The sequence below is a fragment of the Apium graveolens genome, chromosome 4 (assembly GCF_009905375.1).
Source record: "Apium graveolens cultivar Ventura chromosome 4, ASM990537v1, whole genome shotgun sequence".
Lineage (NCBI taxonomy): Eukaryota > Viridiplantae > Streptophyta > Magnoliopsida > Apiales > Apiaceae > Apium > Apium graveolens.
In genome coordinates, this window is record NC_133650.1 from 49,864,280 (window position 1) to 49,888,151 (window position 23,872).

Genomic DNA, 23,872 nt, shown 5'->3' on the forward strand with positions numbered 1-23,872 from the left:
TTGAACTGACCCAATCTCTATCAAAACAAGTATCTAGCCAAAATTCATAATTTTTTTCTTGTTCTTTTTTTATAATTGACTATGCAATGTCCATTTTCTTAGGCTTTCTATGTCACTCATGTAGTGAGTTTGGGCCAATGACTCCCAAACCAGATGGTCTTAGGGCACAATGTTTTGAAATACCCTTACGGACTTAATTACTCGAGTAACAAAGGCCACAAAATAAGACTAGTCAATTATACTACTTGTGCCCATCATCTCAATCTCTTTTTTTATTTGTGAGGAATATTGGGTATTCGATTAGTTTATTCAAGCAATTTTTTTTTTGATTTTGCTTTTCTTTTTTAGCAAAAATTTGATTCGACATTGTTTCAACATGTGGGCTCTGTCTCAGATATCGAAAAATTTCCTAAACAATCTTTTCTACAAAGACCTTGTGCAAATGTGATGTATTGGACTCTTAAGCAAAAATTCTTTCGACATAAGTTTCATGAAGACAACTTTACTCAACTACGTTCAAATCATCTCAAGGCATTATATATATATAAGTTTTGAAAAACTGTTAACACCAACTAGTATTAAAGAACAAGAGTGGACTAGACAACTTAGCTAAAATATCTCTTATTTTTTTATTTTTTCAATTTTCAAATTTTTTTTTGGATTTTTTTTATATATAAGTACTACTAAACCCCTCCCCCATATCTAAATCATGCATTATCCTTAATGAATGCAAATGAGAGAAAAATGATAAAGTAAAAGGACGAGAATACCTGATAAGGGCTTGGCGAAGAATCATAATTACCTATAACACACATACACACATACTCACTCACACACACATAATTACTCCCCCATACCTACACTTTATTATAGGAGACACACAAAAAAAAGATTTGTTAACCAATACCAGAGCGTGGCAAAACTACCTCCGTAACACAATCAACACACATGTGAAACTCACCCATAAGAACAATATAATTCACTGAAGAGATAAGACCATGCATCAAAATAAAACTCATAGAATTAACATTATTCATGGACCAATTAGACGCTTCCTTATGTTATTTAAGAAGATTAATGACTTGAAATTCTTGGTTATGAACTTTGCTACTAGAAATAAGAACATCATGGGTTTCATTATCAACTACCAAAGGTTGATTAAGAGTGGGAAATGATTGAATAGGATCAAGTGTGGCTGGCTCACCAACAAAAATCTTAACAACGGTCTTAAGATCAAAATAACTATCATCAATTTGGGTTTCATGATTAGAACAAATGGCATTCAATTCCTCAAACATCTTATCACAAGTGAAATTCTTATATAACTCATGAAATTCTCTATTACTCTCATACTCTTGCGAAACTTCTTCCTCAAGAAGCGACTCAATTTCATTATCCTCAAGATTCGACCAAGACACAACCTCATCTATCAAGTTAACTCCTACAGGTTGTTCAAAGGGATCATTAGGTTGATTTTCTACATTAAAGATATTAAGATCAATCGACATGTTCCCAAATGTGAGTTTTATCGAACCATTTCTACAGTTAATCAAAGCACTAGAGGTGGAAAGAAAAGGCCTTTCTAAAATTATGGGAATTTGATTTTTGAGATTTTTGATCGATTAGTTTCTAGAATAACGAAATCAACGGGGATATAATATCACCAATCTTAATCAACACATCTTCAACTATACCCTTAGGAGTTTTAACAGAACGATCAGCTAATTGAAGAGTAATACTAGTATTTTTAAGTTCACCTAAACCCAAAGCTTGATAGACAGATAATGGAAGAAGATTCACAATAGCTCATAAATCGAGTAAAGCTTTATCAATGAAGGTATTACCTATGACGCACGAGATGGTAGGATAACCAGGATCCTTATACTTCACAGGGATTTGATTTGATAAGATAGAAATAACATGAGAAGTTAGGAAAGCTTTCTTAGGAACATGAGCGGTTCTTTATAATTACACAAATCTTTTAGACACTTAGCATAAGAGGGAACTTGTTAAATTGCATCTAAAAGAGTAATTTTGATCTTGACTTGCTTAAATACTTCCAAAATCTTATCTAACTGAGCAGATTGTTTGTTTGAGATAAGTCTTTGAGGAAATAGAGCTTGAGGCTTAAAGAATTTTTCACTAGACGCATCAGAGTGGGGTTTTGAAGGTGGTTCTTTGGATGGTGATGACTCATTAGATTTAGAAGTTTCAGGATTTGAAGATTATGGAATACCAGGATTCAAGAGTAGAGGATTTGATTTAGATGTTAGTTTATCTTCCTGATGAGTATTAATACCAGCATGATTGTTGAATTGATTGCCAGACCTTAGAGAGATTACAGAGTTTATATTTTTATGAGACTTTTGATATGAATGAAATTTAGGATTAGCCTCGAGTTGACTAGGGAAATGATTTTTCTCTCTCTTACTAATGGTGTTTGCCAATTGACTAACTTGGACCTCTAGCTTAGATATGGCCTGTGTGTTTGAATTTAGCAACTGTCTATCTTGGGTCAGAGTTTGCATGAAAAATTGTTGAGATTGAGTTATATTAGCTTGAGATTTCAATACCGCCTCAATACTCTTCTCTAAGGAATTCAAAAGCTTATCAGATTCACTAAAACCAGGAGGATTCAAGGGGACTGAGTAAGGATAATGACCAAGAGTTTAGGAGGATATGAATTGGGATTTTGAGTTGGGTATCGACCAGGATTGGGCTTTTGAAAAGCAGGTTGATAATTTTAATTAAAATGATTGTATTGACCTTGGTTCCATGAGAAATTTGGGTGATTTTTCCAACCAGGATTGTATGTGGGTGCATATGGATCATTCCTAACTCTAGGTTGAAACATGGCATTAACTTGTTCAATTTCAGGGTAATTGTCTATCACATGATTAGGAGAACTACAGTTTACACAGATAGAAAATTGAGAAGACACATTGTTGGTTTCTAAGGCTTCTAGATATTTAGTGAGTGTAGCTAACTTAGCTTCAGTTACAATAGAGTTACCGACTACTTGTAAGCCCTTAGATCTTTCAGATTCAAGATTGGGTTCCCTAGTTGACTCCCACAACATTGTTTTTCATTTAACTCCTCAAAAAATTGCCAAGCTTCTTCCTCATTTTTATCCATAAATTTACCTTGACACATAGACTCTAACAAAGCAGTGGTTTGACTGTCTAAGGCTTCATAAAGAATTTTACAAAGTCTCTATTTTTCTATACCATATTGAGGACACTTAGACAAAATCTTTTTAAATTTATCAAAATACTTCCAAAAAGACTCATTTCGATTTTGTTGAAATTTGGTGGATTTTATTCCTAAGTCTGTTTTCCTTATGGTTTGGAAAAATATTTTTTAAGAAAGATAGACAGAAATCCATCCCAAGTGGAAATAGAGTTAATGGGTAGATTATATGTTGTGCAAGACTTGCCTGGACAATAACAAGACTAAGTCAAATTGGCAACCCTAAGTAAGTTGTATGATAATCAATGTTTGTATTGTGTATTGTAACACTTAAGTCTGTAAAAATGTACAAGGGCAGACTGGAGTCTTTTTCTGTAAACAGTATCAAGCCTAAGAATTCTATCTGGAAGAAGATCAAGAAGATCATGCCTCAAAAGAATTGTGAAGAAGCTTGGAGTTGAATAAATCTGTTTTGGGAAAAATATTCTTAAGTCAAGTTCTCTATAAGTCACAGATTAAGTATTATAGAGAAGTCATTTGAGTAATTCAGAATGACTTATCGACAAGTTAGGAAAAGCTACTAGAGAACTCAGAGATATCGACAAGCCAAATTGAAGACATGAAGATTGGAGATATCGACAAGTCATTTCTTCACTAGAGAACTCTGAGATATCGATAAGTCTATTTGTCACTAGAGAACTCAGAGTTATCAATGCCAACTTGTCATTAGAGAACTCAGAGTTATCGATAAGCCAAAGTGAAGAAATGAAGATATGAGATCTTGACAAGACAAATTCTCTTATAGAGAACTCAGAGACTTCGATAAGTCAAAACATTTGTATAGTGATTAGAGATCTCGATAAGCCAATATACTTATCGAGATGTCTAGTTCTTTATATATAAAACTGGAGATCTCGAGGTAAAACTCAAAGAACAAAGTGTAGACAAGGTCAATATCCAAGATTATCAAGAAACAAATAATCTAATCAGTTGGATTGACAAGTCTACAAAAGCATCTTGAAGAGTACAAGATCAAAGGCCAAGATTAACTAGAAAAGTAAAGTCACATGCGTGCATGATTAGCAAAGATACACTAAGCCAGAAATAGAAAGATTTGGTTATCCAAAAATAGGGTTTAGTACATGATGTTGCTTGCTGTGTAATAACCAGTGTTTATCGTTCTATAAAGTAAACACTGGATACTTTGTTTACATGTAACAATTTAGATCAGAAAAATCTTGTATTCTCTCAAGAAAGAAGCTAAGCTCTTTATCAACAAAGAACCTAGAAATTTTGTAGCAAAATATTCTTAATTATAATATAAAATTAAGTGAGTTTTGAAAGATTTGTGTTCACTGCTTTATCTGTCTAAATTCAGCACTAACACACTTAACTACAAGATTTTAATTTACTTTGTTCATAATCATAAACATTTTAAGAAAAGCAGAAAAACACTAAAACACATTCACCCCCCCCCCCTCTGTGTGTGATTCATTATCTAACAAGTGGTATCAGAGCAAAATTTGAAAGTTAATAGATTCAAGATCTTGGAAGAATGAATACAAAGAAAATCAGTAGCATCAAAATCCCTACTTTTAATAAGACTAACTACACTCTTTGGAAGAAGAAAATGTTGTTGTTTATCAGGATGGCCAATCCATTATACATTCAGATTCTCAAGAATGGGCCTTTCACTCCTATGGTAAGATTTGAGGAATCTACAGATGGAGATACGGTCATTCCAGCTTATTATGCCCCTAAAGAACCTTCAGAGTACACCGAGCCCGAGAAAGAAAAATTCTCCCTAGACAGTGGCTTGCAGCCGATCTTGATAGAGTCACTTGCAATGTAATGTACAATAATATAGTCAACTGTGACACCGTTAAACAGATGTGGGAGAAGAATGAAATAATTTGTGAATGAACAGGGGAAGTTAGGTCAAATCAAAGAAGGATATTGATTTAACAGTATGAGGGTTTCATGGCTAAGCCAAAGGAAAATATTACTAATGTGTTTGAAAGGTTTAACAAGATGATTAATGAATTGTAGCTGCATGATAAATATTATGAAGCTGAAAAAGTGAACTTGAAGTTTTTGCTCACACTCCTTGATCATTTGGAACAGAAAGTTCAGCAATCAGAGAAGGGAGAGACTTAAGCAGAATAACTCTGGAAGTTCTATATGGAATATTAAAAACATATGAATTAGAAATGATTCAAAGAAAATCATTAAGAGCTGGTCAAGGGCATGTTATAGATGGTTCAAGTATCTAATTGTCAATGAAAGCCAGACCTCTAATGATGAGCCAAGATCCCAGACTCTAGTTGCCTCAACAAGTGAGCAAAGAAACAATGATTCACAAGAACAAGTCATACTAGAATTAGAAGAAGATGAGTTCTACACCCTGGAAGAACTTGATGAGCTAGATCAGTCAATGACCTATCTGGCAAGAAAGTTCTAACATTAGAGTAAACAAGCAAAGATTCTTCAAGGGTAAAGGATAATCATTCAACAAAGACAACAGCTGGAAAGGAAAAGGGACGTACATATCTGATAGTAAAATTGGTTACAAAACTGGATCTATTGACAGGTCAAAGATAAGGTGCTATAACTCTGATGAGCTAGGCCATTTTGCTACAGAATTTAGGAAACCCAAGAAAGCAAAGAAAGATAAAGCTTATCTTGAAATGGAAGCGAAGTATGAAGCTCTTCTGAAGAAACAACAAAGCAAAACCTATATTGCAGAGGGAAAGAGTTAGGATGATTCTAATAATGATGAAGATGAGGAAGTTAGAAATTATGCATTTATGGCCTTGGTGCAAGGAGAGTCATCCTCATCAAAAGTAAAGGTACCAACTCTTACCACCATTGATTTAAATGTGAGTCAATATAAAGAAACTGTAGAAAAGATGAGCACATAAATGTTTCACATTCATACAAGTATGGTTGCTGCTAATGAAGAAGTTAGCAGACTGATAAAGATAAATGAGAAGCTTGAAAATGAGAAACAAGAAACCTAGTTGTCGCTGGTAGAGCTTGAAGCTGTGAAACAATAAAATGCATATCTAAAGAACAAGCTCAAGTTTGAAAATGAGATTGAAGCTATGTTAAGGGAAAAGTTAGAAAAGAATGAAGTCAAGTTGAAATCCTTCAGGAATGCATCTGAGTTGGTTGGACAATACCATGAGAAGAACAAGCCATGTGCAAATATTGCTATTGGTCTTGATTATGATGCCTTGAACAACAAGAAGAAAGCTGTAGGTGAAAAAGGGAAAGCAAATGAAAATGAAGATGTTCCAACTATGCTGAAAAAGGTTGGCTCACCTATGTTCAAAGCATGTGAAGTAGATTTCAGTGAAGAGGAGTTGATCATAAAGCAAGAAATTGTTGATGAAGAAAATGAGAAGAAAAATGCAGAAACAGCTCAAACTTCAAAAGCTGAAAATAAGCTCATGGATAACCAAGATTCCAAGACACCTGTCAAGGAAACAAAAACTAAAGATGCAAGAAAGAAGAAGAAGAATAGAAATGGAAAGATTGGGATAAACAAAAGCAACAATTTTGCTTATGTTGCAGATGCTCCAAGGAAGAAATGTGAAAAGTGTGACTCTGTGAATCACTTAACTCACCTTTGTAAAAAGATTGTTAGCAAGCCAGCTGAAGGAGCCTGCAAGTATAATGAAGCCAAGGCAAATGATCCCTATTCATTTTGTGATAAGTTTGACTGCATTTCCTGTAACTTAAAAGTAATGAAAAGTTGCCACAAGCTGAGAGTAGATCTCAAAGAAGTCAGTATTGGATCTACAACTACAAGGGAAAATGCATAAACATCTATGAATATTATTCTTTCTGAGACTTCTAACTCTACTTATGCTAAATCAGTTAACAAGAAGAAAGTACCCAACACTGCTTGGGTTGCTAAACACACTTAAAACTCATTGTGTGCGGGGCAAAATGAACAAGATCATATGGATCATAGACAGTGGATGCTCTAGGAATTTGACAGGTGATAAGGCCCTACTATCACAATTTAAGGAGAAGGCTGGCCCTTGGGTGACCTTTGGAGACAACAGCAAAGGATTTACAATGGGATATGGCAAGATTGTTTCTGAAAATGTTGTCATTGATGATGTAGTATTGGTAGTTGGTCTTGAAGTAAATCTTCTCAGTTTCAGCTGTTAAGTGGCATTTATGACACTTTATTACGCTCCGTAAAGCTTTGAATTGGTGTATTTGTACTCAAGTTGGTGTTTTTACGTGTTTTTGTAGTGTTTTTGCATTGAAGGCATTTTTAAGGTAATCAGGTAAATTAGCATGGTTATAGTGCTAATTTAGTGTTTGGATGGTGTTGGAATAAAGGCTCGTGAAAAGACCAGCTCAAATCAGCAAGAAAAAGAAAAGAATTCAGAATTTTATTCAGAAGGACGGCGCGCACGCGCTGGTCAAGCGCGCAGCCACGCCCAAAGAACAGAAACTCAGCGCGCCCGCGCCAGGTCGGGGTAGCAGAATTTTGTTTCTATTAGGATTTCGAGAGTTTGAATCCCTGGTCAATTCTACAAGATATATATAGACAAAAATAAAGACGTTTTGCATAAGGAGAGACGTACAAAAAGCTAAGGAAAAGGAGTAAAGAAGACCAGAGAGCGCAATTCAACCAAGGCAAAGAAGATCTAGTTTATACTTGTGATTCTTTATTTAAGTTATAACATTGGATGCTAGTTTTCTTATTCTTGAACCTTTACTTGTGTTTCATACTTGGTTTATTAAAGTATAAAGACTACGTTTATTATACCATGCTTTCATCGGAACCCACGTTGATGATGAGTTCGATTATGGGCTAATCGTTACTGTGGGGTTCTAGTGGATTTATTTATGGATTTCTTTAGTTAATTTGTTTTGATGCCTTAGTGTGTGGTGATTGTATGATAACCTTGTATTGGTTGTGCGTATTCGTCTTGTGAGCGTCGCGAACTTATAAGATAGTGTGTTAATTATTAATGAAGCGAAAGTGAATTTAAGGATTTAGAACTTGCCATGCTAGCATAGGTTCATGTGTTATTGTTATGCATGATTCGTAGGTAATTTTAACCGTCTTACTTGCCCTATATAATCACGATAGATAACTTGTACATTAAACCGTTATGTTGTCAAATTTTATAGACATATAGGGTCTCAGTATAATTGGTGTCTATTCAGCTTCTATCTCTTTTGTGGATGTCTGGTAGTATGGTACTCGTACAATGAAAGTTGGTATTTATCAGTTTCGTGTTATCTGATTAGTGTCATCACCATTACATGCTAAGGTTAAGAATGAAAAGGCAATTGAATGAAGTACATTAATGAAGTTAGAATCCCATATTTATGTTACATATTATTCAACTCTCTTTACTCTCTTTAGTTAATGTTCTTTAGTATAATTCTCATTAATTAATCGTAGTATAATTAAAAGTCAAATTGTTATTTGTTTTAGCATTGAATAATAACCATATCATTATTGTATAAGTGCATAAATCACAAAGTTAACCTAATCAATCTATGTGGGATCGAACTAAAAATAATTTTATATTACTTACGAACGCGTATACTTGCGTGAATTTTAGTGTGTGTTTAGCGACTAACATCATCCAGTTTGCAGAAAAAGGTTTTAAAGTTCTATTTGACAAAGAAGAATGTATTTTCATCAGCAAGAAAACCAATGAAGTTGCTCTAAAAAGAGCAAGAAAAGGAAGCTTGTTTGTTGCAGACTTGGACTAATGAGGATGTAATTTTTTGCTTCTACACCAAGGCATCTTTAGAGCAAAGCAAGTTATGGCATAAGAAACTCTCACATCTAAACTACAAGAAAATTAATACTTTGGTCAAGAAAGAGTTGGTGAGAGACATGCTAAAGTTAGAATTTGCTCAAATTGAAGTCTGTAAAGCCTGTAAAAAAGATAAAATGAAAAGATCAAGTCACAATTCAAAAACTGTGAATTCCATAAGTGCACCATTGCAACTTATTCACATGGACTTGTTTGGGCCAGTGAATGTCTTATCAATTTCAAGGAACAAATATACACTTGTGATGGTGGATGACTACTCAAAATACACATGGGTAGAATTTATGCATTCTAAAGATGAGACTCTACACATCATTATTGAGCACATAAAGAAGATAAAGAAACATGTTGAAGATCAAAACTGTGTGAAGAGATTGAGAAGTGATAATGGAATAGAATTCAGAATTGCAACATTGAGTGAATTCTGCAAAATCAAAGGCATTGTTTAAGAGTTCTAAGCTGCTAAAACACCTGAGCAAAATGGGGTAGTTGAGAGAAAGAACAAAACATTAGTAGAAGCTGCAAGGACAATACTGCAAGATGCTAATCTACCAACTAGTTTTTGGGAAGAAGCTATATATACTGCATGCTACACTCAAAACAGATATCTCATTAACAAGAATCATGGAAAATCACCTTACCCAATCATGTCTAAGATAAATTCTACTGTTAAGCATCTTCATGTGATTGGAAGCAATTGTTACATCTTAAAAGACAACTCTGAATATGTGAGAAAATTTGACTCAAAGGTTTTTAAAGAAATTTTTCTGGGATATTCATTTGAGAGAACTGCCTACAAGGTCTATGTAATTGATCAAAAGAAAATCATGGAAAGCACATACGTGACTTTTGATGATGACAAGCATCCAGGCTTGGAATGCCTTGATGATAATGAAGCTGAAGCCCTAACATTTGAAAATCTCAACATTAACAGTGATTCTGATGAAGAGGATGAAGATAATGCATAACAAATGATGAATAAAGAAACTACTGAACAGGAAAATCATGAAAATAGAAGCTCATCTCATACACCCGAATTTGATAGCACAAACTCAGTGGGAGAAAGAGAAGAAGGATCTACTAGTCATACCAATAATGAAGAAAATGATGAAGGCACCAGTCAACAAACTTACACCATAAAATTGGATAGGAGTCACAATCAAAATGCAATAATTGGTGATCTCAATGCTGGTGTAAGGACTAGAAGTGTAACTGTTAATGAGTGTCTACATGCATGTTTTATGTCACAAGTAGAGCCTAAAAAATGAAGAAGCTCTCATGGATCCTGATTGGATATCTGCCATGCAAGAGAGCTTAGTCAGTTTGAAAGAAACAAAGTTTGGGAGTTAGTTCCTGCACCTAAGAACAGAAGTGTGACTGGAGCAAAATGGGTGTTCAAGAACAAGATGGATGAAAATGGTATAGTTACCAGAAATAAGGTACGGTTGGTTGCAAAAGGCTACTCACAGGAAGAAGGAATTGATTATGATGAAATGTTTGCTCCAGTTGCAAGACTTGAAACAATAAGGATTTTTCTAGCATTTGCTACACATTCAAATTTCAAAGTGTGTCAAATGGATGTCAAGAGTGCCTTCCTAAATGGTGAATTAGAAGAAGAAGTTTATGTGCAACAGCCACCTGGCTTTGAAGATCCAGAATATCTAGATTTTGTGTATAAGCTACTCAAGTCTCTATATTGACTAAAACAGGCACCTAGAGCTTGGTATGACACACTGACATATTTTCTACTTAAACATGGTTTCACTAGAGGGACAATAGACAAGATACTCTTCTACAAGCTGCATGGTGGTGATATGATCCTACTTCAGATTTATATGGATGATATCATTTTTGGTTCTACTAATGAGAAGCTTTGTCAAAGATTCTCTAAGCTTATGTAGAGTGAATATGAAATGAGTATGATGGGGGAATTAAGTTACTTTCTTGGACTTCAAGTCAATCAAAGAAGTGATGGGATCTTCATCAGCCAAACTAAGTATGTCAAAGATATATTGAAAAAGTTTGGTATGGTTGATTGTTCACCTGCTTCTACACATATGTCTACATCAACAAAGTTGGATGAAGATAAAAAGGGCAAGAGTGTGGATATTTCAAGCTATAGAGGAATGATTGGATTATTGCTTTACTTAACTGCAAGTAGACCAGACATCATGTTTACTACATGTCTGTGTGCAAGATTTCATGCCAATCCAAAAGAATCACATTTGATGGCTGTAAAGAGGATTTTTAGATACTTGAAGGGGACTCCAAACTTGGGATTATGGTATCCTAAGGGAACTGGTTTTGAAGCTGTTGGATACACAGATGCGGATTTTTCTAGATGCAGGGTTGACAAAAAGAGTATTAGTGGAAGCTGTCAGTTTCTTGGACAAAGAATTGTATCCTGGTATAGCAAGAAACAACAATATGTGTCAACTTCCACAGCTGAAGCTGAATACATAACTGCTGGAAGTTGTTGTGCTCAAGTGCTTTGGATTAGAAGTCAACTAATGGATTATGGCCTAGTGTTACACAAAATTCCAATCATGTATGACAAGACCGGTGCTATATATATTGTGGCTAATCCAGTTAATCATTCTAGAACATAGCACATTGATATAAGGAATTATTTTATTAGAGAACATGCTGCAAATGGTACCATTGAGCTCATTTTGGTTCCAACAGAAAAACAATTAGCTGGCTTTTTTACTAAACCTTTGGATGAAGCAACTTTCACTAGACTTTTAGTGAAATTGGAATGCTTAATTCTTCATCCTAAGGCAAGAACTCAACTAATGTGTTGCAGCAGATTAATTTCCAGTAAATCAAAATTAATTTGATTTAATTAGAAATTAACTGAAATATGAACTATAAATATTTCTGGAATTCTCTGCGTATTTATTTTTCAAGATTCAAAATTCAGCTTGGAATTTTTCAAATTCTAAGTATACTGTCTGAATGTTAATTTACATTCTCAATATGTAAAATTAACACAAGGCAGAATCAAAGTGATCAAAAGTATATAGAGAACTGAGTTCTCCATAAGTCAAATTGACTTATCGAGAAGTCATTTTAAGACTTCTCGAGTGAGTTATCGATAAGTCAATTTACTGACTTCTCAATAAGCTTTATTATGACTTATCGATAAGTCATTGTAGAGTTCTCTATAAGTGTTAACTCACAGAGTTCTCTGCTACTATAATTTTAGACTTATAAATAACTCAGAACTGTAATAATTTAATCCAATAAATTATTTTAATAAAATACTTTTGACAAAATTATTCTGATTTTATTTTGATTTATTCAAATAAAAATTGGGGATTTATTTGACATCTCGATAAGTTAATTTTTTGTTCTCTAAAAGAGTAAATTAAAATGACTTCTCGATATGTAATTCACTTTCAAAATGACTTCTCGATAAGTATACTCTAAACGTCTATTTTTGACTTCTCGATAAGTCATCTGCTTTTACTATAAATACCTAGACATCTCGATACACATATACTTACGCCTTTGAGAACTCTAAGTGACCTGGCCTTTTCAATTCCAAACTGATTTCTCTCTCGTTTCAAACTCTTTTTCATAAAATTTTCTTACCCATTCACTCTTACTCAACAATAATGGCACTCAACAATGTTAGATCAGTAATCCCAGAGAAAGGAACCAACTACATTGCTTTCACTGATGCTAATCAAGCCCCTGATAGTTTTAAGGGGTTTGTGAAATTCTTATCTGAATCCTATCTTGCAGGTGCTTTAACTGCTAACACAGTCCTGTACTTGGATGTTCTACACGAGTTTTGGACAGCAGCTGTGGTGAGAACTGTAATGAATAACAACTCTTTATCTTTGGTGATAACTTGCACAATTGGAGACCAACAAATAGAGTTCAATGAGCAAGTTGTGAATACGACTTTAGGTCTTCCAACTGTAAATGTAGTGGAGGTGCCAACCCAGGATGAACTAATTACTGAGTTTATGGACTTCATCAACTATGATGGAAGAATCAACTTGGCAAGTTTGAACAGAACAAACCTAAGGAAGGAGTGGTCCTTTATGCTTGATTCTATAGTGAAGGCCTTCACATGCAGGAAGACAGGGTATGATAACATTTCAAGTATGGTGCAGAAGTTGGTGTTCTCAATAGCCCATAATAGACACTTGAATGTTGGTCTATTGATCCTAGAAGAACTTGCAGCCAGGCTAACCATGCCCCAATCTGCTAGAGGTAAGGAAATTTTATTTCCTAGATTTATTTTGTCTACTTTAAATCATAAAGTAACAGATATACATTTGTTGAATGGTATAGACAACAGTAAAATAGGCAATTGTAAGCAAGTGTCCAAAATTATATTTGGTTCACTTACTACAAAGAATAAGGTAAATATGAGTCTGAAAATCACTCCATTCATGATGGAGAGGTTTAAGACTTACCCTTACCCTATGCCTAATATGAGATCAAATGCTCAACCTAGTACAGCTATGGTCCCTGAGCCTGTAGAAGTTCAAATACAGGAAAACCAACAGGGGCCTTCCCAAGCTGAGACCATTTCTTCAAAACAAATAGCAGCTAGCAAGCCAACCAATTCATCCTCTCAAAAGGATGAAGTGAGTAAAAAGAAGAGAAATGGGATAACCCTTACAGTAATGAATGAGAGTGGTGAGTAACAAACATCAACTGAGTCACCTTTGGTCAGAAAACAAAGAAGGATATGAAAACTGAGTTGACCATTCAAGCCACCTCTGTATCCTCTCAAAAGGATGCAATTGTACAAATGGTGACATAACAGATTTTAGAGACATCCTCTCAACAGGGTGTTTCTATTGAAAAGAGCATTCTCCCAAATGTACCTTGTAAGGAGTCTGCACAGCCAACACTTGAACAAATCCAAGTGTATGGTAGGAGAAATAAGGATAGCACACACAAGGAGAGCACATCCCTTGAAGCTGCCTCATCCATTCAGGGGGAGCTGCTAACACTCAGTCCTAAACTTCAAACTCTTATATCTAACATTTCTTCTCCCTATATTGAAGCCCTTGAATCAAATCCTCAAGTGTTGCCCCAATCAAGTGACTTGGTTCAAGAAACCTTGCTCACCACCCTGAAACCATAATTAGTTGGTAAGAGGCTACATGCTCGGGTAGACCTTGATGACACCAACACAAACATGGGGGATTCATCAGTTTTTACTGAAGATCCCATGGAGATCACAAATGCACCTTCATGTGCAAATCAGTCTTCACAGACTGTTAGGTTTGAGGGTAGTACTCATGAGGGGGAGCTATCTAAATCCTCTCCAATTCAATTAGAGGTTCATATTTCAAGAACAACTCCCCTCAAAATCCTGGCTAAAATTGGTTTAACAATTGAAGCTGGGAGTACAATTGTCAATGATCCTATCATAAAGGAGGCAAGTATAGCACATTTAAGTGACAGTATGGTGCAAGACATACAAGGGTTTGAATCTATTTCAAATGACAATAGCACAGTCAAATCCCCTCCAATTCAAATGGAGGTTCCCACAACTGGTGATGAACAACACTCTGTCATAAATACAGAAAAATCTGTGAGTCAAACTGTGACTCATGTCACAGGTGGTTTTGACCCTACACTCCACCCCTCCACCTCTCAATCTCAACAACCTCACCTCATCTTCCAATGGTTGCATACAGCCGAATCTCAACCAACAACTGTGGATGATCTGCTAGTGGATCAGTTGTCTGGACTTGCTCACATCTCTCAACAGCTGTTAACCTCAGATATGTCTAACTAGGATTACCAAGCTGTAATATCCGGGATATATCATGTAATTATGTTTCTTAATAAATAATTAATATAAGTGTTTAGTATCCATTCTGTGAATTAATTGTTAAGTATTAAATGTGTTTGGATGTCCAAAATAAAATATAGATAATTGTCATATCTTCCTAATTATTTTTATGTTGATTTATGGATTTATAAGGATCATATGAAATTTATAAAATCTTTTTCCGAGTATTTAAAATCTATTTTATAAAAACGGGAACCAACCGACGTCATCCGTTGTTACGTTTTTGGAACCCGAAACTCTTCCGAGAACTCCTTCCTAACCTAATTGTAATATTCCGAGCATATTTCATGTTTCGACTTTTTCGATCCGGCATACGGTTTGTCCTGCGCGGGTCCCGGCGCAATATTTTCGATAAAATATGTGTTTCAGTAAATCAATAAAACTCGTATTTTCGATAAACGGGAGCTTTTTATTAAACTATCCCAATTATCACCTCGTTGTACGTGTAACTAGGCGCTGAGACCAAGACCGCAATACAAATTGTACTAGTTTGGATAATTATCCCGAAAACCGATACCGGTTGGATCAGTTTTTATAAATAAAAGTACAGTTTTATATCCGGAATGATCCAACGTGATATTAATTTTCCGTAATTATAAATAGCCTTTTCCCGTATTTTATTTCGTATCAAAATCATTTACAGACAGTTAATTTTATAATTTTCAGAGAAAAACTCTAATTTCATAAACTGTTCTAAGAATCAAACAGCAAAACGAAGGCGTTACCGATCTCTGTTTTCGAAGCTTGAGTAACCAAAACGAAGGATTTGAAGTGTTCTACCAGATTCTGAGCTTCGTTTTACAGTAGAAATCAAGGTTATTTTTCTATATTTTTATTTATTTTCGAATTAATTTTATTAAAAATATGAATTTTTGTTCGGATATTGTTTGTATGATTTGATGATTTCATGTTGTAGAGCTTGTTTTCCTGATGATTTTCATATGTCATACGTCTGATTTGGAGTTCAATAACATGTTCAAATTTGAGTTTGATTTTCGAATTTTAAAATTAGGGTTTATAACCCGTATGAATGTTCTTAATTGAAATTTGGGGGTTTTTGATTTAGGGGTTATTAGCTGTTGATTTATAGTGGGTTGTGTTCCTTATGAAATTTGCAATCGATTGGTATATCGCTCATTAACAGAGGATGCTTGAATCGTAGGGAGTTGTCTTTTTAAGTTTTCGTCATTTCGCCGGAGTCCGGCGATGTTCTTGGCCATTTTCCGGCAAGGACAGGGGTTATTGTTGCGTTTTGATTGCATAAACAGATTCCTGATGTTGTGTAGAGTGTATCTGGAGAAGATGGAGGTGTGACGGTGCCGGAGACGAGTTCTCCGGCGAGCCCGTCGTTTTCCGGCGACTAAACTGCAAAATTGCAGTTTAGTCCCTATACTTTTGAAGATGGTGAAGTTCAGTCCCTGAACTTTCCAGAATTTGCAAAAATAGGATTCCTGTTTTAAAAATATTCAAAAATCATATTTCCTATTTATTTTTATTATAAAAATTCGTTTTTAATTTCTGAAAATTCTAAAAATTATTATTTTAATTCCGAAAATTATTTTTAATTCAAAAAAAACTGAATTAATTAGTTAATTAATTTTAGTTAATTTTTAATTGATTAATTGGTCAATTAATTCGAAAATTAATTGATTAATTGATTTAATTAATTATTAATTGATTTTAATTAATTATTTAAATTGATTTAATTATTTAAAAATTCCGAAAAATAGTTTCGAGCTTTAAAATATAATTTTAAATTGTTTTCAAGGCTCGATAATTATTATAAAATTATTTCGAAGCCAAAATTGGCCAACCGAACCATGTTTATTATTCCGAAATTGATCCAACGACCCGTTTTAATTCCGAAAAATGTTTTAAAAATCATTTTAAATACTTAGTTATAAATGATATATTATTGATTATGTGACGTGCTATGTGTTATATACGACTTGTTGATTAACTGTCGGTCTGTATATTCAATATTTTACTGGTTTATTGCGTAACTTTCAATCTGTTAATCAGATTTGGGTAAAACGAAGGGTAGATAGGAGTATGTGTTGAATAGAATCATATGAGTTGAATATTTATAGATGTTTATGATATGTGAGCAGAAGAGGCAAGACGTAGGAAAGGGAAACAGGTAGTTGAGGAGTAAGACGATTGTGATTGGAAGCGAGTGCAGTGTAGTAAGCTAATACCAGACAAGTGTTCTGAACTTTCTCGAGATATTGTCGTGATTGATATTCCTGTTTTATATTGTAAGTGCTTTGAAGCACTGAACCCTAAACCTTGATTCCAGTTATTGATCTTGAGCCGTAACCTGATTCTTTCTAGACCATTGATTGTTGTATACCCAAACACGAACCTCAAATATACGATACTACTCCACAAATACATACAAACTAAATATTAAACACTGCACCAGATTGCTTACACATTCAAACCTTTGTATTTTACGCTTTGAAAGACCAAATCCTTGAAACCCTGAAATATTGATTCATTTTTAGCCAATTCTTTCATTACCTAGCATCCAAACTTTGAAGATGTTCTTTTGATCCTTATACAGATTAAAACCATTTCATTATTGAATGTCAAATGTTGTTAATGATTCTGGTTATTGTTTATTATTGCTTATTCTGTTATTATATTAGAATTGGATTGTTTTTTATAAAATTATGGACCAGATTCGTGGTCAGACCATATAATGGTCAAGTTAGGCCAATGTGTGCCTTGGATCCACTAGTTAGAGCAATGTTGTGTGCTTTGCTCGGGGTTAGTGCGTGACTGATCCGTAGCTTAACCTTGGTTTTTAAAATAAAAGTATAATATCCAATTCTAAATCATAATTCATTGTTCACTTGATATCATAACCATATTTACCTGATGATCATTATTCTCAGTTTTGTCATTGTGACTTGCTGAGCTAGTTAGCTCATTTGTGCGATGTTGTTTATATTCTTTCCAGTTAAAAAGGAACAAGTTGGTAGTGAGGATCCCCAGTCCAGCGCGAGAGCTAGGGGTTCAGGTTGATCGAGTTAAGCTAGCAGGCTTCTTTTGGAATAATTTAAGTTTGTAAAAGTTTGTAATAATGTTTAATACTCAGTTTGAGTTTGAATGGTTGGGATTTGAACGGTTTGTAATATAAGTAGATGTGTTTGGCTTGTGTGCATACTTTAACCTGTTGCCATCCATGGTAGTTGGTAAGCAGGGTCACTGCATATTATTATTATCTTTATTATTGTTATAAGCAGGTTATAATTAAGGTGTGTGTGTGGACCCCAAACTTCTGACCCGGGTTTGGAGGGCGCCACAGGTTTGGTATCAGAGCTACAGGTTATAAGTCACTGACACAAGTCTAGGTTAACGGGAATGGGTAGAGGGTTAGGATTAGAAGTAAGGAATAGAAAGAGAGAACGTCGAGAGGTTGAGTGCTTCGGTATAACCGGTATTAGTATAATTCACGTCATGGTTCGAGATTCTTATATTGCGATATGATTTCAGATAGCAGCGATGGCCGACTCTTTTATTCCCGTATCAGCTGATCACTCAGAGCCTTCAGTTGGATCGCCATCATCGGATCCACGTCCTGTTATTCCACCAGCATTGGCTATTCTACCTCCACCTGTGTTGCAGCCCGTACCACTGCAGGCTATTCCACCTCCAGGCATGAGGCCACCTATCAGAGGACCCCCACCAGCTGATTCAGATTCCACTGGGCATTCAGTTGTGAGTGCCCCATTCCAGTCCACATTGCCCCCAGTTCCTTACTACCGGTATGAGGCTCTTCTATTGGAGCGTGATTCCTTGTTGGCTCAGATCAGAGAGTTATAGCATATCATCAGGACTACAGATGTTGATCGTGGTGTGAGGGAGCTTCGAGAGGAGATTCATGTGACACGGAGGGTTCTTGAGGCTAGGCTACATGGAGCTACACTACCTGACAGAGGCCCTGATGCACTGATGGGCTGGGCTACTGAGGTGATGGAGGACTTTGAGAGGCTGGCAGGACCAGAGTTTCCTTGGAGTTGAGTCAGAGATCCAGAGATGGAGATACTGAGCAGTGTTATTATGGTTGTGTAGTATGTGCAGTGGTGTGTAGTGTGTATCAGTAGACTTTTGAGTTGTATTTATAGACTAGCTATGCTGACTAGTGAGTAGGTTGTTGTACCCTTTTGCTTTTACTTCTGAAGCGTCTTTACGCTTGTACTACCTAAAACTTTTGATCTATATATATCAATACCTTTCCTTTCCAGTATTATCATTCATTTTACTGTACCTGTTTTACTTTACCTTATTTATTGCACCAGTTATACCCCTGTGATACCATGTACCCTGTTTTTCATAACTGTTTATATTCTGTAAAGAAGCATGCAATTTACTTAGTTAGAACTGTTTTCAAAAAAGAGATATTTCTGTTTTACAAAACTTTTCTTTTCTACAAAGAATTTAGTTTAAAAGCTAAATAAGTTGTTTGATTCTTTATAGAAAAATGCCCCCTAGAAGAAATACCCGCACCAACACCCAGAATAAAGAAACCAACAACAATAACAACCAAGATGATATAAATCCAAATGTGAACCCAGGACCTATGGACCCAGCAATAGTCCATATTCTTCAAATCTTGGCCCAACAAACAGTTCACCTGGCACAACAACAACAAAGACAGACCAATCCCCAGGTAACTTTCAAAACGTTTCAGGCAATAAACCCACCAGAATTCAAGGGATCCCTAGAGCCGATTGAAGCAAATTTTTGGTTAAAGGAAATAGAGAAGGCATTAGCCTTAGTGAAAGTAAAGGAAGAACAGAAGGTTGAGTTTGCAAGTTACTATCTGAAGAATGAGGCCACCTATTGGTGGGAGATGGTGAAGACATTGGAAGGTACAGATGTTATTATTTGGGAGAGGTTTAAGGAATTGTTTCTAAAAAAGTATTTTCCTCAGTTTGTCTAAGATCAAATGGAGCTGAAGTTTTTAGAATTAAAGCAAGGGAACATATCGGTAACAGATTATGAGGGTAAGTTTCAGGAATTGTCAAGGTATGTGCCGTCGTATGTGGATACTGACAGGAAGAAGGCTAAAAGATTCCAGCAAGGTTTGAAACCATAGATCAGAGGGAAGGTAGCCATTTTTGAATTGGATACCTATGCAGGAGTGGTACAGAAGGCTGTGATCGCAGAGACAGAGAGTGAGATGTTCCAGAAGGAAAAGGAAAGCAAGAAAAGGAAATATGAAGGGAATGAGGGCCAGTCATAACCAGGGAAGTTTCCAAATTTTAAGAAGGGCAAGTTTCAGCCAGGGAGGAATTTTAATTTCAGGAGACAAAATGCAAGCGACGGAGGCCAGGGCAACCGTCCAGTTAATGCGAATCAGCCGAATCAGTTGAGATTAACTTTTCCAGATTGTCAAGTATGTGGGAAGAAGCATGTGGGAGTTTGTAATAAGTTGAATGTAGTTTGTTTCAAGTGCAACCATAAATGGCACTATTCGAGGGAGTGCCGAAATCAGCCAGCAAGAGAGCCATCAAATAAGGATCAGCCTATCCATAATCCAGTAGTGAAGATTCCATCCATTGGATTTACGTGCTTCAAATGTTGAAAGCCAGGACATATAGCCAGGGATTGCAAGACACCAGCCCCAGTCAGTAATGTATTGAAGATTATGGGATCTACCCCAGCAGTGAATGAGACTCCAAGTGCTAGAGTTTTTGGCATGTCTGTGAAGGATGCTATCCAGGATACAGAAGTCGTGGCAGGTACGCTTAATGTGAATTCTTTATGTGCCAAAGTGTTAATAGACTCGGGAGCAACTCGATCGTTTGTTTCCCAAGAATTTGTTAGTAAGTTAAATTGTCCAGTTGAGTATTTAAATGAAATAATGTCTGTGGAATTAGTAAATCAAGAACGAATATCTGTTAATCAAGTTTGTGGGAATTGTGAGATTGAGATTTCAAGTAGTAATTTTTGTGTAGATTTGATACCATTTAAGTTAGGGGAATTTGACGTTATATTAGGGATGGATTGGTTATCTAAGCACGATGCTCAGATAGATTGTCGAAATAAGATGGTAATGGTGAAAATGCCAGACGAAAGAATAGTAACGTTCAAGGGTCAAAAACAAGTAAAGAAGTTCTTAATGATGATTCAAGCCAAGAAGTTATTACGACAAGGATGCGAGCATTTTATAGCATATGTGATTGACAGAAGTCAGGAGCCAGCAAAACTTGAAGATATTCCAGTAGTGAATGAATTTCCAGACTTGTTTCCCGACGAGTTACCAGGACTTCCTCCAGATAGAGAAATTGAGTTTTCAATCGACTTAGCACCTGGAACAGAACCAGTATCCAAGGCCCCGTATAGGATGGCGCCTGTTGAGATGAAAGAGCTAGCGAAGCAATTGCAAGAGCTGTTATAAAAAGGAGTAATCAGACTCAGCGTATCCCCGTGGGGAGCCCCGGTATTATTTGTCAAGAAGAAAGATAGAAGTATGAGACTGTGCATCGACTATAGAGAACTCAATAAGCTTACAATCAAGAACAAGTATCCGTTACCTAGGATTGACGATTTGTTTGATTAATTGAAGGGAGCCAAGTACTTCTCCAAAATTGATTTAAGATCGGGAACTGAAGATCAAGCCAGAAGATATACCAAAGACAGCTTTCAGAACGAGGTATGGACATTATGAATTTTTAGTGATGTCTTTTGGATTGGCCAATTCCCCGGCAGCATTTATGGACCTGATGAACAGAATTTTCAAGGAGTATTTGGACAAGTTCGTTATTGTGTTTATAGACAATATTTTAATTTATTCAAAAACGGAAGAGGATTATGCGGGACATTTGAGAACAGCTTTGGAAATTTTAAGGAAAAAGAAGTTATATGCTAAATTCTCGAAGTGTGAGTTTTGGCTACAGGAAGTTCAGTTCTTAGGACACATAGTCAGTAACGAAGGGATCAAAGTGGACCCAGCAAAGATCGAGGCAATTACGAATTGGGAGAGACCGAGAACACCCACCGAGGTAAGAAGTTTCTTGGGATTAGCGGGATATTATCGTCGATTCGTTCAAAATTTCTCAAGGATTGCAACACCATTGACAAAGCTTACACAAAAGAATGAAAAGTCTATATGGAACGACAAGTGCGAAGGAAGTTTTCAGGAATTGAAGCAAAGATTAATCACGGCACCTGTTTTGTCACTTCCATACGATCAAGGGAATTTCGTAATTTATAGCGATGCTTCTCACAAAGGATTAGGATGTGTTCTAATGCAGCACGATAAGGTGATTGCGTATACGTCAAGGCAATTGAAACCACACGAACAGAAGTATCCTACTCATGATTTGGAGCTAGCAGCCATAGTTTTTGCCTTGAAGATTTGGAGACATTATCTGTATGGAGAGAATTGTGAGATTTACACGGATCACAAAAACTTAAAGTATATATTCACACAGAAGGAACTAAATATGAGGCAAAGGAGATGGTTAGAATTGATCAAGGATTACGACTGCTCAATTAACTATCATCCCGGTAAAGCGAACGTTGTAGCAGACGCATTAAGTCGGAAGGAAAAGTTAAATGTGTTATCAGTACCTGAAGAGATATATAAGGAATTTCAGAAACTGGAATTGGAGATTAACGTTTGCAGGCCTAATGAAGCAAAAGTGTACAGTGTGACTTTTCAGCCGGAGTTGCTAAAGAAAATAAAGAAGTGTCAGGAAGAAGTAATGGATCAAGATATAAATCATTTGGTAGGTGAGGAATTGTGCACGCAGAAGGATGATCAAGGTATTCTTAGGTTTTCTTCAAGAATTTGGGTTCCACCGGTGACGGAGCTAAAGAATGAAATTTTACAGCAAGCTCATAATTCAAGGTATTCAATCCATCCAGGAAGTACCAAGATGTACCGAGATTTAAAAGAGAATTATTGGTGTCCAGATATGAAAAGGGAAATTACGAAACGGGTTAACAGATGTTATACATGTCAAAGAGTTAAAGCTGATCATCAAAGACCAAGTGGATTGCTACAGCCATTGGAGATTCCAGAATGGAAGTGGGAACATATTACCATGGATTTCATAGTTGGATTACCAAGGACAATGGCTAATCATGATGCCATTTGGGTTATAGTGGATAGACTTACCAAGCCAACTCATTTTCTGCCTATAAATGAAAGATTTTCACTCGACAAGTTGGTCCACATGTACCTGAAGGAAATTGTAGTTCGTCATGGAGTTCCTGTGTCTATCGTATCTGATCGAGACCCAAGGTTTAATTCAAGATTTTGGAAAAGTTTTCAAGAATGTTTGGAAACGAGATTAAATATGAGTACGGCTTATCACCCCTAGACGGACGGCCAAAGTGAAAGAATGATCCAGACAATCGAGGACATGTTATGTGTTTATGCTATTGATTTTAAAAGAAGTTGGGACGAGCATTTACCTCTGGTAGAGTTTGCTTATAACAACAGTTATCATGCCAGTATTGGGATGCCACCCTATGAAGCCCTTTATGGATGCAAATGCAGATCTCCAGTGTATTGGGACGAAGTAGGAGAACGCAAAATACTTGGACCTAAATTGGTGCAGCAGATAAAGGAAGTTGTTGAAGTAATCCAGAAAAGATTGATAGCAGCACAAGACCGTCAAAGGAAATATGCAGACCAGTCAAGAAAATACATGGAATTTGAAGAAGGAAACTTGGTATTACTGAAAGTATCACCGTGGAAAGGACTAACGAGGGTTGGAAAGAAAGGAAAGCTGAGTCCAAGATATGTCGGACCTTTTGAGATTCTAAAGCGCGTTGGCAAAGTAGCTTACGAGTTGGCGTTACCTCCGCACATGGAGCACATTCATAATGTTTTTCACGTATCAATGCTTAAGAAATATAATCCAGACTCCAGGCATGTAATAGAATATGAGCCAATAGAGCTTCAGGCAGATTTGTCATATGTAGAGAGTCCGATAGAGATCTTAGAGAAAAGAGAGAAGGTATTGAGAAATAAAGTGGTAAAGCTACTAAGAGTATTATGGAGAAACCC